The following is a 13,227-nucleotide window of genomic DNA, read 5'->3' on the forward strand; positions in this document are numbered from 1 at the left end:
GCACTTGAAGGGTTGACCCTCTCAGTTATTACGAATTAAGTGTCTGTACTTGTTACCATGAATTCATTTTATTACTTCTTCCCATGGGACTCCTTTAGTTCTGATATGTTTAAGACACCATGTAACCCTGGCTAGCCTAGAACTCATAGAGATCTGCCTGCTACCACCTCCTGAATGCTGAGATTAAAGGCTCACGCCATCACACCCAGCCTTCTTCTGATATCGTTATTAGTTTATTTTTGCCTTCCAGGTTTCTTTCCTTTTTCATTTCTATTTACTAAAGGTACCATGCATTATTTTCTTTGATTGTTCCCCTCTACTAGCTTAGATGATAGAAAATATATTCTAAAAATTTGGATGGCCTTCTTGGGTTTCAGAAAACAACTTTTAAACTTTACTTTGTTGTAATCAATCTGAAAAACAAAGAATCATATATCCTTTTATCCCTGTGAAATGAAGAAACCAGTACTTTTTAAATTGTTTCTATTCATCCCCTCTCTTGTTCCTCTTAGAATAAAACATTATTAGAGTAATGTTTCTTATTTTGCTTTGTTTTGTTTTCACTTTTGGGGATAGCTTTTACTTCTTGTGCCATCCTAAGCCATATTAACAAGAAAATTGTAGTCTTTTCTCCAAGTTCTGTCCATCTGAGTACTCAGCAACAAGCTCATTCTTAAACAGCCTTAAACAAAAAGGCTTCCATTTTTTATTTTGACACGTCTCTAACAGCTGGAGTATATTCTGAAGTACTTCCCTCTGAAAGAAAATAAGTCTGTTTCTTGTTCTAAACTCTTGTATTTCTGAAAATACGTTTCTTTGTTTATCTCTCAGTCCACACTTGACTAAATTATAAAACAAACTAATTGGAATCACAGTTGCTTCTCTTAAAAACTCTGAAGTCCTTGATGCAAAGCAGATTTCAACATTGTAAGAGCCCCAGGACCACAGAGGCTCAGCATCGGTCAGAGACCCATGCAGGTCAGCCTAGGGAAGATGGATCAGCTCCTGTTGCCATGCAGGGCCTCTGGAATGTGCCCAGAATCTGCCTGGCAATGGGCAGAAATGGAGAGAAGGAGAAAGAGGGAAAGAGATGGGGATGGGGAGAGGGAAAGCAGATAAAGGAAAAAGAAAGAGAGAAGAGGGAGGAGATAAGAGCGGATGAAACTAGAAGATGGTTAAATACCATAGCAGATCTCAGGGGCCAGGCTTGTCATGCCTTGTCACATCTATCCATGTGCATCTGACGGGACCACTCCCATGGCCAACCCTATTAGTTACATGTCCAATTTTTGTGACCCAATATCTGGACAAAACAACTCAAGAGAAGAAGAAATTGTTTTGGCCCACTGTTTCGAGATATTCCAGTCCATCAAAAATATGTGGCGGGGAGGTCGCAGTAGTGGTACTGTTTAGTCCCATGTCTCTGAGAGCATGAGGTAGCTGTCATATCAAGGTTGCCAGTCAGGAAGTACCAAGAATAACAGAAAGGAGGCAGGGATAACAGATTCCCAAGCATCTACAACCTGTAACTACTTCCTCCAGGAAGGCCCCCCTCCTATGCTGCTCAACAGACAAAACAGCACCACCAGCTGGGGACCACGTGCTCTAATACTTGTCTCTGTGGGAAAACTTTTCCCGTTTAACCATAATAATGATAACCACTATGAAAAACCAAGTGGCTTGGTGAACGGCAGCCTTGTGCGTACCATGAGACGTCCTATTGTCTTCGATATTGGCAGAGAAGTTAAAAGACATTTTAATTAACTTTTGTGATGCAGTAGACGGTCTTTTTGTTTCCTTTTTTCCCTTTCCCAGTGTCTGTCATGCTTACTCTTTTAAGTCAAAAATCCAGCCAGGCTTCCTATAGACACAGCACGCGCAGCTTTGGTCGTGACTTTGATCTGTGTTTCTGTGTGCACTGTCCTCAGGGTTTATTTCTCAGCAACACTAAGGGTGACTTCTAGATTGCCTCTCCTTTCTCTCTTCTCCATATTCAGCAGCTCAACTTCACTCCCATCTCTTTATTATCATCTCTAGGGTGACTTCTAGATTGCCTCTCCTTTCTCTCTTCTCTGTATTTAGCAGCTCAACTTCACTCCCATCTCTTTATTATCATCTCTCTGGACATAAGGAGAACTCATTTTTCTCATTGATTATTTGGATCATGGCCATCCTGCCTCCTATGTACATACTACATATTTGTCTGCACCCACACATATCCTTCACTCATTCTCCTTTTGCAATCTTCTTTTTCTTCTGCTTTCATCTCTACTTGTCCCTCCTTCACCCCAGGTCTCTGTCTTCCTCCTGATTTTTTGCTTAGCATTTTTTTTTACCAATTTACCCTTTATTATTAATATGATATAAGCTGTCGAGCCCAGGGTGGTCATGAGGCAGAACCCGTACACACCCTTGACTTTACCCACTTTTGGGTGGAGCTCAGTTACAGACTTCCTATGAAAGTGCTAAGAAGTGAGACCTACATTGTTATTCTGGAAGAACTAAGCAGAGAAGCCTCAATACAGGCTTAAGAGGTGTCAGGGATCTTCCTATAGGACTCTTGGCATGGCTGGCAAGAAACACAAGCTCTCTGGTCATCAACAGGTTTTGTAACAGCCAATCAACACTTGACTATCTTCCTAAATACAGAGCTGTAAGGCAAGTGCATGCTATCTACCAAAACATCTGGGGCTTCCAGAGCAGAGAGCTGGAGGGGGTCCCTGGGCCTAGGCACATAATCAGCGAAACAACATTCTCCTAAAACTTCATCAGAGATGAATGGAAGAAGTGCCCTGATTGGCAGTGTGTGTGTGTGTGTGTTCGAAGCAAAGCCAACCTTAGCTGGACTTCACGGAGCCCTCGTTGCCATCATAAGGCTGCCATGCAATCACTGAGCATGGTCTAATAAACAGACATATGGCACGAATTTATGCTATCACACTATGAGTTCAATAAAGGTTTTTCAACCTCCGTATTAACTATCCAAATAAAGTCTAAGTCATCTTCTCTTTCTGATTTGTTGGTGCTGAGCACATGCTACCATTAGTCACATGATGTTGGGTGAATGAATGAATGAATGAATGAATGAATGAATATGATTATGAGTGGGTCCATGAATGGAGTGAGTGACTGGGTATTAGGAAATAAACCATCAGCTATAACAATGTCATCTAGTCTTAGTGTGACCATCTGGATCAGTTTCCTGTGTCTTCCCTCTTTCTGGGAGAAGGAATTCCTCACATTGTAAAGTGAAGATGATGGTCAAAGGAGACTTGTCCTGAGTCCCACCCGAGTGGAGCATGCTGCAGGGGTGGCACGGGCCTGTGCCTGCTGCTCAGCTGATTCCCTAACAGTACAAGCTTCACCTTCCACCAGCTCTCAGTCCACTCTTGACATCGCCCAACTCAGCTCTGCCTGGTCTTGCTCCCTAGATGTGAGGCTTCTTGCCTTTCCCCACTGTACTGATATCTAACACGTCTTCCTTCTGCAAGGTTATCCATCTCTTTTTCTTAGGGAGAAAAGATGGGAGCAGCGGACTTGCTGCAGATGTAAACACCCCCGGGTGCAGGGACATGAAGAACAGAGCAAAGATTGAGGTCAGGATCAGAGGCTCCCAGTGAAGAGTCGTGTGTTCTGTAAAAATGGCAGACTGTCAGCCCCTGCGTATGTGGCTATGACAGCTAAACACATGATCAAGGTGCCAAAGTGACACGGTGACAGGTTCCGCTGACATAAATACCAGTCACAATGTAATGAGGATGTAGCCTAACCAGCAGCAAAGTTCCGGACAGGATGCCCTACTCTCTACAAACTGAGGATCAGAGGAGCAGCCCGGGTTCTGATCAAGGTCGCCTCTGCACAGGATCGGGTAATGAATCCAGAGGGGTCAGAATGGTGGAAGTTTCCAAGCTGAGAGAGGAGGCTCTGACAATGAAGCAGGGAAACTGACAGGTAGCCCCAGGCCGTGTTCTAACTAGCTATGCAGTCTCAGCCTGCTGTTAACCTCTCTCAATCTTGAGAGGTTGCCCAGTGAAAATGGGATAATGGTAATGGTTTGTGTCTCTTTACTAATTCTTTCCATGAGCTTGTTGCTTCTGCACCCACCTCTCATACCAATGGAGCAATTTGACGAGCCACAAACGGACTCCTTCCCAGGGCTGTCAGCCAACTGTATCTGCAGTTGGTGTGGAGCCCTACTGTTGTGATGCTTCTAACACCAGCTATGCTGCTGGGCTCTGGTTTAATTGTTGTATATATAAAACAATGTGAACCAGGCTGATGAGATAGCTCATCTGGGAAAGGGCTTGTCTTGCAAACATAAGGACATCTACAGCCTACATGACATAGGCAGACAGAGTAGCATGTAATGGAAACTTAGCACTGGAGAGGCAGACAGGAGTGTACCTGTGGCTCACCAGGCAAGCAAGCCTGACCAAACCTTCAAGTTACAGGCCAGTGAGAGGACATCTTGAAAAAAATCCAAGGGGAACACTATATGAGGAACAATACCCAAGGTAGACCTGTGGCCTCAATATGTATGTGCATACACATATATGCATACCCACATATACATGTGTATACACACACAAAAGAAAATTTAATAATAATAATAATAATAATAATAATAATAATAATAATAATAATAATAACCCTCAAAACACTCTGCAGAAATAGATACAGTAATCCACCATCTGACAATGTTTCATTCAGCAATAGATGGCATAAGCAATGTGGTCCCATGAAATTATAATGGAACTAAAATATCCATATCGCCCAGCAACATGATGTCATAGCACTGTGCATTCCTCCTGTGTTTGAGGAAATGATGTTGGCAATAAATCTGCTGAGCTACTAGCTGTATAAAGGGAGCACATATCCAATTACACATGGCATGTGATGCTTGGTAATAATAATAATAATAAGTAACTGGCATTGGTCCATGTGCTTGGTAGCTCTTCAGCACTATTTTACAGTGTACTTTTTGTACCTCGTTTGAAAAACTTATTGTAAAACAAGACGTGTTGTTATGCCAGCGGCCGCTTCACACATCTGCTTATGTCCCTTGGCAACGTGAAGCAGCTATGTGGGAAAGTTGATACTGTGCGTGCAAACATGCTACAAGGCTCACACAGTGGTGTGACCACCTACCTGTGCGCTTCTCAGAATCTGCCATCACTCTGAAATGACTTACAAATGTATCAATGTTATTCCTACCATGGCACCACTAACACAGGGCCCCAAAGACTCAGCTGACTTCATGTTTTCAGGTAACTTAGTTCTCACCTCATGTCCAAATAAACAGTTTCTGCCTAAAACCACTGTCCTACCTTCTGATCTGCGGCCACTTATTAAATCCCATCTTATTCCCTACAGTAGCAACTCTAACAGGGCCAGCAACTCTGTTTCTTTAAGATTATGACCCTCTTCTGCCCTTTCTGATTTTGAACCAAGGTCATTGTCCTATCACCTCCAAGGTCTGTAATCCCAGCTGACCACAGCTTGTGCCTGTGGTCATCCACTGTCACAGGTCCAGCTCCCAGCCTGAAGGATGCCTGAGCCTAGGGCACAGATAGCCCATCCATCGTTACCTGCTGGCTGGTTCTGTGTCACTTGGGTTAACCATTCAGTCAAACCACTCAACCACTTCTCCTCTTGACAGCTTCTTCACCTAGAAACAGTTCAGCCCTGGTGGTTTACCTGTGCCAATTGTGCTGAACTCCACAAGAGCACTTTTTTCATTTCTTTTTTTACATATACATTTATATTATTACACATATATAAACTAAACTACATATAGCAAGAAGAACCACAGAACAATCAGGAATTATACTGATGGTACAGTCATAGTGTTTTCACTGTTTGTGTTTGGCAGCCTTGAAGAAAGCATTTTTCTATCTCGGTGAGTCTAAAATTCTGAATGTAAACCAATATCTATCATATCTCATCTTTATCAACTTAAGACATCTATCTAGACCTAAAATCATCTTAACCCCCTAAACAACTAAGCTTTATTGTGAAACTAAACTATTTGGTCTTCAACCCCATCATAGACTTGAGAAGGAGTAAAATTAATTGCCTTAGTATACAGGAAGTGTAGGTTAGCAGCTTCCAATTAAAAGAGAGAGAGAGAGAGAGAGAGAGAGAGAGAGAGAGAGAGAGAGAGAGAGACAGTTTGCTACCTGAGCAGTCACCCATACTTCTCTAAAACATTGGAGCATCATCTTCAGCCTTCAGGCCTAGTATATCTGACCAACACATTTGTGAGGCAGGAACTATGCAGGACTTGCTTGCCCTGTCTTGGCAGAGTTTGGCCATTGACTCTGCCTGCATCCATGCTTGCCAAGTTTTAGGCAGAATTCTGTCTGTGATATAAATGAGGATATTTTGCCCAGGGGCTGGTTTTCCATATTTGAAGCCATCTCCATAAGGAGGTTCATTAATGCTCATCTTCATTTTGGAGGTAGGCTGGGTGTTGCCAGGAGCTAACCTGTCACAAGAGCACTTTCTATCCCAACAGCTGGGGCAGCCCAAGCACTGGTGCCTAACACCCTTGCCTGGTTCCATCTCTTCTCTTTCATCAGTTCATTTGCTTGGAGATAAATTTTATGTATGGGGTGCAAAGCCCCTGTGAAGACAAACTCAATGGGTTTCTTTCAAATATATGTAGTCCGGTCTCAATATGCCAATTAGCATATAAGACTTTTCTATTACCCCCGGCAACTGCCCTCAGGCTCCTCTCTGGTCAACTCCCACATCCCATAAGCAAACATAGTTCTGAACATTGTCATTGCAGATCTGATCTGGTTATGAACTTCTTAGATTCCCAGGAAACAGAAAGCAGTCTTCTGTGTCAGCTTCCTTTCCTCAACATGTTGCTTCTGCCCTTCGCAACTGCTTTGCTTTGGCTTTAGTACCATCTTGTCTCCCACCGTGTATGGGGAGAACAGCCATTATTGCCCCTGAAATCTTAGAAAAGTTTTAAAGCTCCCTACCCAATCATTCATTCATTCATTCATTCATTTAAGAAGAACTTACTCCCTGCCTCATATTTCTTTACCATAAGATATTGCTGCTGACACCTGCTGCTGCCAGAGTGTTTAATCAAGATTAGGGTGGCAATAGGTACAAGGGTCATATCTGAAGTCACACGTCAACATTCAAATTCCTTCTGTGTCCCTTGCCAGCTGTCTGATCACTGAAAAAACATTCAGCCATTCTGTGCTTCCGTTCCCTTTTCCACAAAAGAATTAAATGAGGGTTAAACGGGTATTTTGGAAAGTGCTTGGGACTTTGTTTAGTACACAGTAAGTGCTGTATGCATCCAGTCTATCTATTATTACCAAATATGTACAGTGCCCCAGTGCTACATAAGCACTCAATGCGTTATGGCTGCTCTTTCTTTTTTATTGTTGGTTTTCGGAGACAGGGGACAGCATCAGCACACTGCAAGGAACCTGGAGTAGTGTCATGGGAAGCTAATCCAGTCCCCACACCATCGCAACACACCAAGAGAACTGTGTCTAACCTAAGATGGTCAACTCCCAGTTGGACTGAAAAATCCCAGGAAAACCCGCTCAGTGCCCGGCCAACAGAGATAGTGGGCTACTTGTTCTTCCTATCTGCTAAGTGAGCATAATAGGCTTATGTTGTTTTTCTCATGGGCTTACTAAAAAGGCCAAATGAAATGATGTGTGTGAAAGTGCTATACAGGCAACGGAGACCTATTTGTTTTCCTAGGTATTTGATTCTGCTTTCTGCTGATGTAACAGAATGGCTGAGGGAAAAGATTAAAAGAAAAGATGGTTAATTTGGCTCAGAGTTGTAGCAACAACTGGGTGGGTGGCTATATCCAGTTGGTTTTGTTCATCAGTTCATGGTAGAGAAGGTAGAAAGGACAAGTGGGGCAAGCAGGAGGAACACTTAAACAGAAGAGATGGGAAGCTGTAAAAGGCTTACCCTTGTCCCAAGAGAACTAACCCCTCCCCCAGAAAATCTAATCCCATGGAGAGAGCTAACCCAGTTTCTGCATAAGGCATTAATCCATTCCCGAGGGTGGTGCTCTATGATCTAATTATCTCCCGCTAGACTCCTCATTTTTTTAGGATTATAATTTTTATTTATATTTTGACCATCATTAAATATTATGGCTTACTTTTTACCATTGTTAATATCTATGTGGATTTTTAAAGAACATATATTTTAAAGATTTTTTGTTACTTTTAATTATGCATATCACATGATTTCTTGGGTCTCTAATGGTCCCAGCAAACCTTACCTATGCCTAAATGAATTCTCTAGACTCAGCCTGTGTACCTCCCACATGGTCCTTAAGCACAGCCAGCAGCAGAGCCTGGAACCATGGCCAGAATGGGGGGGAGGGTCCTCAGTGGTAATCAGTGCACAGAGGCCTGAGGCAATAGGAGAACAACGCTGATGCAATTATATATTGATTGCAGGGATCACGGCTGTCCTGATTGCTTCTTATTGATACAAATACACCAGGCTGCCTATTTGGATAAAGCTGAGTAAGAATTAGGACAGGCAGGAAAAGAAATGGAAAGGAGCTTAAGAGAGAAGGAGGTGCCCGTGCTGAGGAACAGGCAGGCCACAGAGCTGGGGAACAGCAGCATCAGCATGAGGCATCCCAGCCCGGGGCTCTCCCCACTACGCTGACTCATATAGCTCTGGGGCCTGGTATGTTAAGCTGTCAACTTGACATGCCTGGAGCTAGGGACGCTCAACTGAAGAGCTGCCACCATCAGATGGACTTTCAGTGTGTCTGTGGGGGCATTTTCTTGGTTGATGATTGGCATAGGAGGATCCAGCCACTGTGAGTTGTACCACACCGAAGCAGGTGTGCCTGGTCTATCTCAAAGAGGTAGGTGGATGTAAGCCTGGAAGACGGGCAGTAATCAGCATCTCCTGTGATCTCTATTTCAGTTCTGTTTCCCAGTCCCTGCCCTGAGCTCCTACCCTGGACTTCCTCGATCATGGATTGTAACCAGTAAGCCAAGTAAACCCTTTCATCTCCTAAGTTGTTGTTGGTCTGTACTCCCTCACAGCAATGGAGAAGTAGGTAGGACACTATCCATGACAACACAGGTACCTCAAGTCACCTCATTCCTTAGAACCCCTAGAAGCAGAAGCTGCTAGCAAAGCCCCTGTCATGCAAGTATGAGGGCCCACCCCCAGGGAGGCAGAGACAGGTAGACCTCTGGGATTGCGGGCCAGCCAGCCTAGCCTACTTGGTGAGTTCCCGTCCAGTGAGAGGCCCTGTCTCAAAAATAAGATGAGAATCACATGAGAAAGGACAGTTGAAGATGTTCTCTAGCCTACACGGGCACATGAACTTTCATGCATTCACCCATGAACACACATGAACAATGAATGTGCGCACACACAGATAGATGGTACTCATAAAGAACTTCTGGAAGCTTCTTCTGCCTAACAGAAGATGTACCTGTTAGGGGCTGGAGAGGTAAGGAGAGTAGCTAGGTGCCTCCCTCCTGCAACCATAGTGTGCTGTGGGAGAAGCAAAGGCCAAAAGCCACCTGTGGAGGTCAAAGGACAAGTGCCAGTCACAATACAAAGTGGTCAGAGGTCGTGAAGACAAGCCTGTTGATCCACAGAGTTAGAACAGGCTAACAGGAGGGCTGGACATGGACAGAGATTGGTTTACTGCTAAAGAGAAAGCGAATCTCCTAAGTGGACCACAAGACAGTTTTTCCCAGAGAAAAGAGGACCAGTTATTCTGATCCCAAGATAAATTATTGAGAACTTCAATTATGCATTTATGTTAACAAGATAAACCTGATTAGCAGAGCAGTGCCATCACCCCTCCAGAGCCTCTGGGAAGCTCCAGTCTGTGCTCATGAGAGAATGAGAGGAAAAGTGCCCAATAATAGTTTGCATTTATGAAAATAACTTGAACATCATGGCTCAACAAAAGTGATTTTGGGGGTCAGAATCCCTGCCCTCCACTTTGGGAACCATTGACATGAAGGTCTGACCATGTCATCATATGCTGAGACTGAGAAAGCAAGTGTGGAAGCAAGCATGACACTGTGGTCCTCACCGTCTACAGAATCTTATGAACTCCCCACTTCATCTAGGCTGAACTAGCCACATTTATCGGAACAAGTCCTGGACCTTTCAGAGAAGCCAAAGTGAGTGTGTGTGTGTGTGTGTGTGTGTGTGTGTGTGTGTGTGTGTGTGTGTGTGTGTGTGTGTGCTTCTCCTTATGAATCACAGATTCTAAAGCCACACGAGTTTGTTCGTAACCCCACAATCAAGACTAAGCACTTTTTGGCCTTATGCTGAGTGATGGCAACTTTGAGTTGCTGCCATGCACAACCCAACATGGCTGGGGTCCAACACGGTAGAAAATGCTGTCTTCTCCTGCAGGTCACTTATGCTAACCAGCTGTCCTTGTTGGGGGTCTGTGGAACCTCTTGGTGGCACATCTGTTGCTAAAAGTAAGATGATCCCCAAGTGCAGTGGTAATGTGTTGACTGGTGCTCCTAAGTGCAAGGAGGCTGGCATATGACCTGTAAAGAAGACTTCAGACACTAGAAAAGCTCTGTTCAAGCAAGACATATGGTGGCTGCTGATCATGACTTCATCATTCATAAATAAAGTAGACATATTAAGCAAGGCTTTTAAAACAGAAGCACACATAGAATGGGGTTACTTGTTCACTATGTCATGAAATGCTACCAGCAGAAGCTAGTGGGAGCCTAACAATATATTTTCACCCCCAGGAACACGGTTCAGTATTCACTTATTGCACGTTCCCTGACTTCTCTGAGCATGACCACTGTAAATAATGCAGACAAATAGCCAGCCCAGGCTTCCTGGCTAGTGCTAGGTCTGAAACTAAAGACAGTGTTGGTCTTCATAGCAAACTAACACCTGGACAAGAACGCCTATAGCCACAACTTTTCAAACCAGGTAGCGGCTCTTGACAAATCTGATAATCATCGGAAACAATGGTTCTTTCCCCATAAGGAACAGACCATCAACAGAAACTCTGGGGGTTTTAGGACACCTTTTTCCTCAAGATAGTTACCATATTTGTATTGGATGAGCCAGCCCTTTGAAAATATCTGAAAAAAAAAAATAGAGTACTTTCATCCTCAAAGCATCAAATACTTGTGTTTCTGAGACTTCTTTTGGTTCCTAGGCATTTGGGAGAGGAGGATGACATCATCATCGCAGGTGCCATTCCTGACAGCGATGATAGAGTGTCAGCGGCTCAGACAGTGACAGCACACAGAAGGCCCCAGGCTAGTGTGGTGTGCCTGTCAGCTGAGCATCCTAAGTCACGGCTTGTACACAGTAGGGGTTTCTCTACAGGAAGATGCCCCAGCCGGGGTCTTTGATTGCAATGAACAGAAACCAAGTCAGTCACTAGGCGTGGTGGCTCACATCTATAACTCCAGTATTTGGAAAGCTGAAGCAGAAGGATTGCCACAAGTCTGAGGCCAGCCTGGGCTATGTAGTGAGTTCTAGGGTACCTGGAACTTCAGGGTAAGATCCTGTCTCCATAAAAACAAGGGAGGGACGGGGAGGGGGAAGGAGAGAGAGAGAGGGAGAGGCAGAAAGGGAGAGAGCAGGAGAGCAGGTAATTTAAAATCAAGTTGTTAACTATCAGACTCGACACAGGCAATCTACAAAAACTGAAACAAAAAGGCTAGGAACCCAGACCCCACTTAGAGCTAATCGCCACCAATGAGGGACGCTTCATGCATTGCTGCTGGCTTGTATATTGCACATCCCACATCTGTCCCCTGACTTACTAGAAAAACAAAAATGTTTCAGCTGCGGCCAGTCCAGCTCACAAGAGACAACTCCGGGCTCTCCATCTCTTTACCACCCTTCCTCCAAATTGCAAGCTCCAAATGGGAACATGGAGTTTCTCAGAAGTGAGTCACCAAAGCCCAGGTAACAGGATACAGGAGCATCCAGTTCTGCAATTTTCAATGTCATTGTCTCTGTGGATGCTGGGTCTTGCTTCCCACCACTCACATATTGACTTAGGTTACAATGTTGGGTTATGAACATATGCATTGGAAAAAATTAAAAAGAAAGCCCTGGCTTCATGGAGATAATGCCTGGGGACAGAGGTCAGCCTGGACTCTTGGGGGACCCCCAGGTGTTTTTCTAACATCCACATGAAGGGTAGTGACAATCGCTAAATCAAGGAACTCCAAGGAAAGGAAACATAAACAAGTTAGCTCAGTCTAAGGAAGGTCACTCCGAGAAGCCTGTGGCTCTTGCATGGCAGTGTTGCACATTCTACAGCTGTGTGTGACTGACAGGACTCTCTCCGTACTGCCCATGCTACAGTCATCACTGCCTTAAAAAGAAAGAAACAAACAAACAAGGCAGAATTGCTCTAATGAACGGGATCGGAGCATTGCCCCTGCCATCCCTGTAGAGTAGTCACTGCTGTGTTTGGGGGAAATAAGGTGACAATATGTTGCTTGAGGATGAAAAGTTCCAGAATATTCACCATTGTAGAGGAAACAGAAAGCAGGGTGGTGAGGTCAGAGCTCTGTCAAATCCTTGCCTTGGTCTTTTAGGAAGGGACATATCCTGCTCACCCACTTGTTCCAGAGCAGAACTTGTTTCATTATCTGAAGTTTTCGGATTTATTTTTCTGTTGTTTTCTTCTAATTCGGTAAGTATAGCCTGCAGCCTCATAGTAATCAGAGTGTGTCTTTAATGAAGCCAGTAAATAAGTTTAAAAGGAGGAGAAGTGATTGGAAATAAGTGTTGCTATCTACCAATGTTCTCCATACCAGTGTTGCTCTCAGCCCTCTGTGCCCTAGGCTTGCTAAGAGTCCGATCACCACACTAGTTCTCTGTGATTGATAAGAGGGCCTGGGAGACTCCTCAACTCTTAAATCTATTCAGGCATTGTTGAATAATTACCCACCACATATAGTAGGCACTCAAAGTCATGTTTGTGAAAGGACTTAGCACACAGTAGGCAATCAATCGGTGTTTTTCTTTTTCTTGGCTGTGGTTTCATGTCTGTCAAACCGGAAGTCACAGCCACATGAGGAATCAGGCATTTCCTCTACATTTGTATACATCTTCTCCTTAGGCTAAATACCGAACAAATCAGCTTTTATATATATTACTTCCATTTATTTTGCAAAAAAAAAAAAAAAAAAAAAGAAAGAAAGAAAAAGAAAAGTGCTGACAAGACACCCAGTAGCA

At 44.0% G+C, this 13,227-nt stretch overlaps 1 long non-coding RNA gene across 1 annotated transcript; it reads left to right on the forward strand.

Moving 5' to 3' along the window:
* Window positions 1–3,837: 3,837 nt before the first annotated feature.
* LOC311588945 lies at window positions 3,838–9,064 on the forward strand. The gene is made up of 3 exons (XR_014776372.1): window positions 3,838–3,951; window positions 7,427–7,626; window positions 8,941–9,064. It is a non-coding gene; the product is annotated as an uncharacterized lncRNA (long non-coding RNA).
* Window positions 9,065–13,227: the final 4,163 nt, after the last annotated feature.

The sequence above is a fragment of the Acomys minous genome, assembly GCF_964271855.1.
Source record: "Acomys minous genome assembly, chromosome: 18".
NCBI classification, from domain to species: domain Eukaryota; kingdom Metazoa; phylum Chordata; class Mammalia; order Rodentia; family Muridae; genus Acomys; species Acomys minous.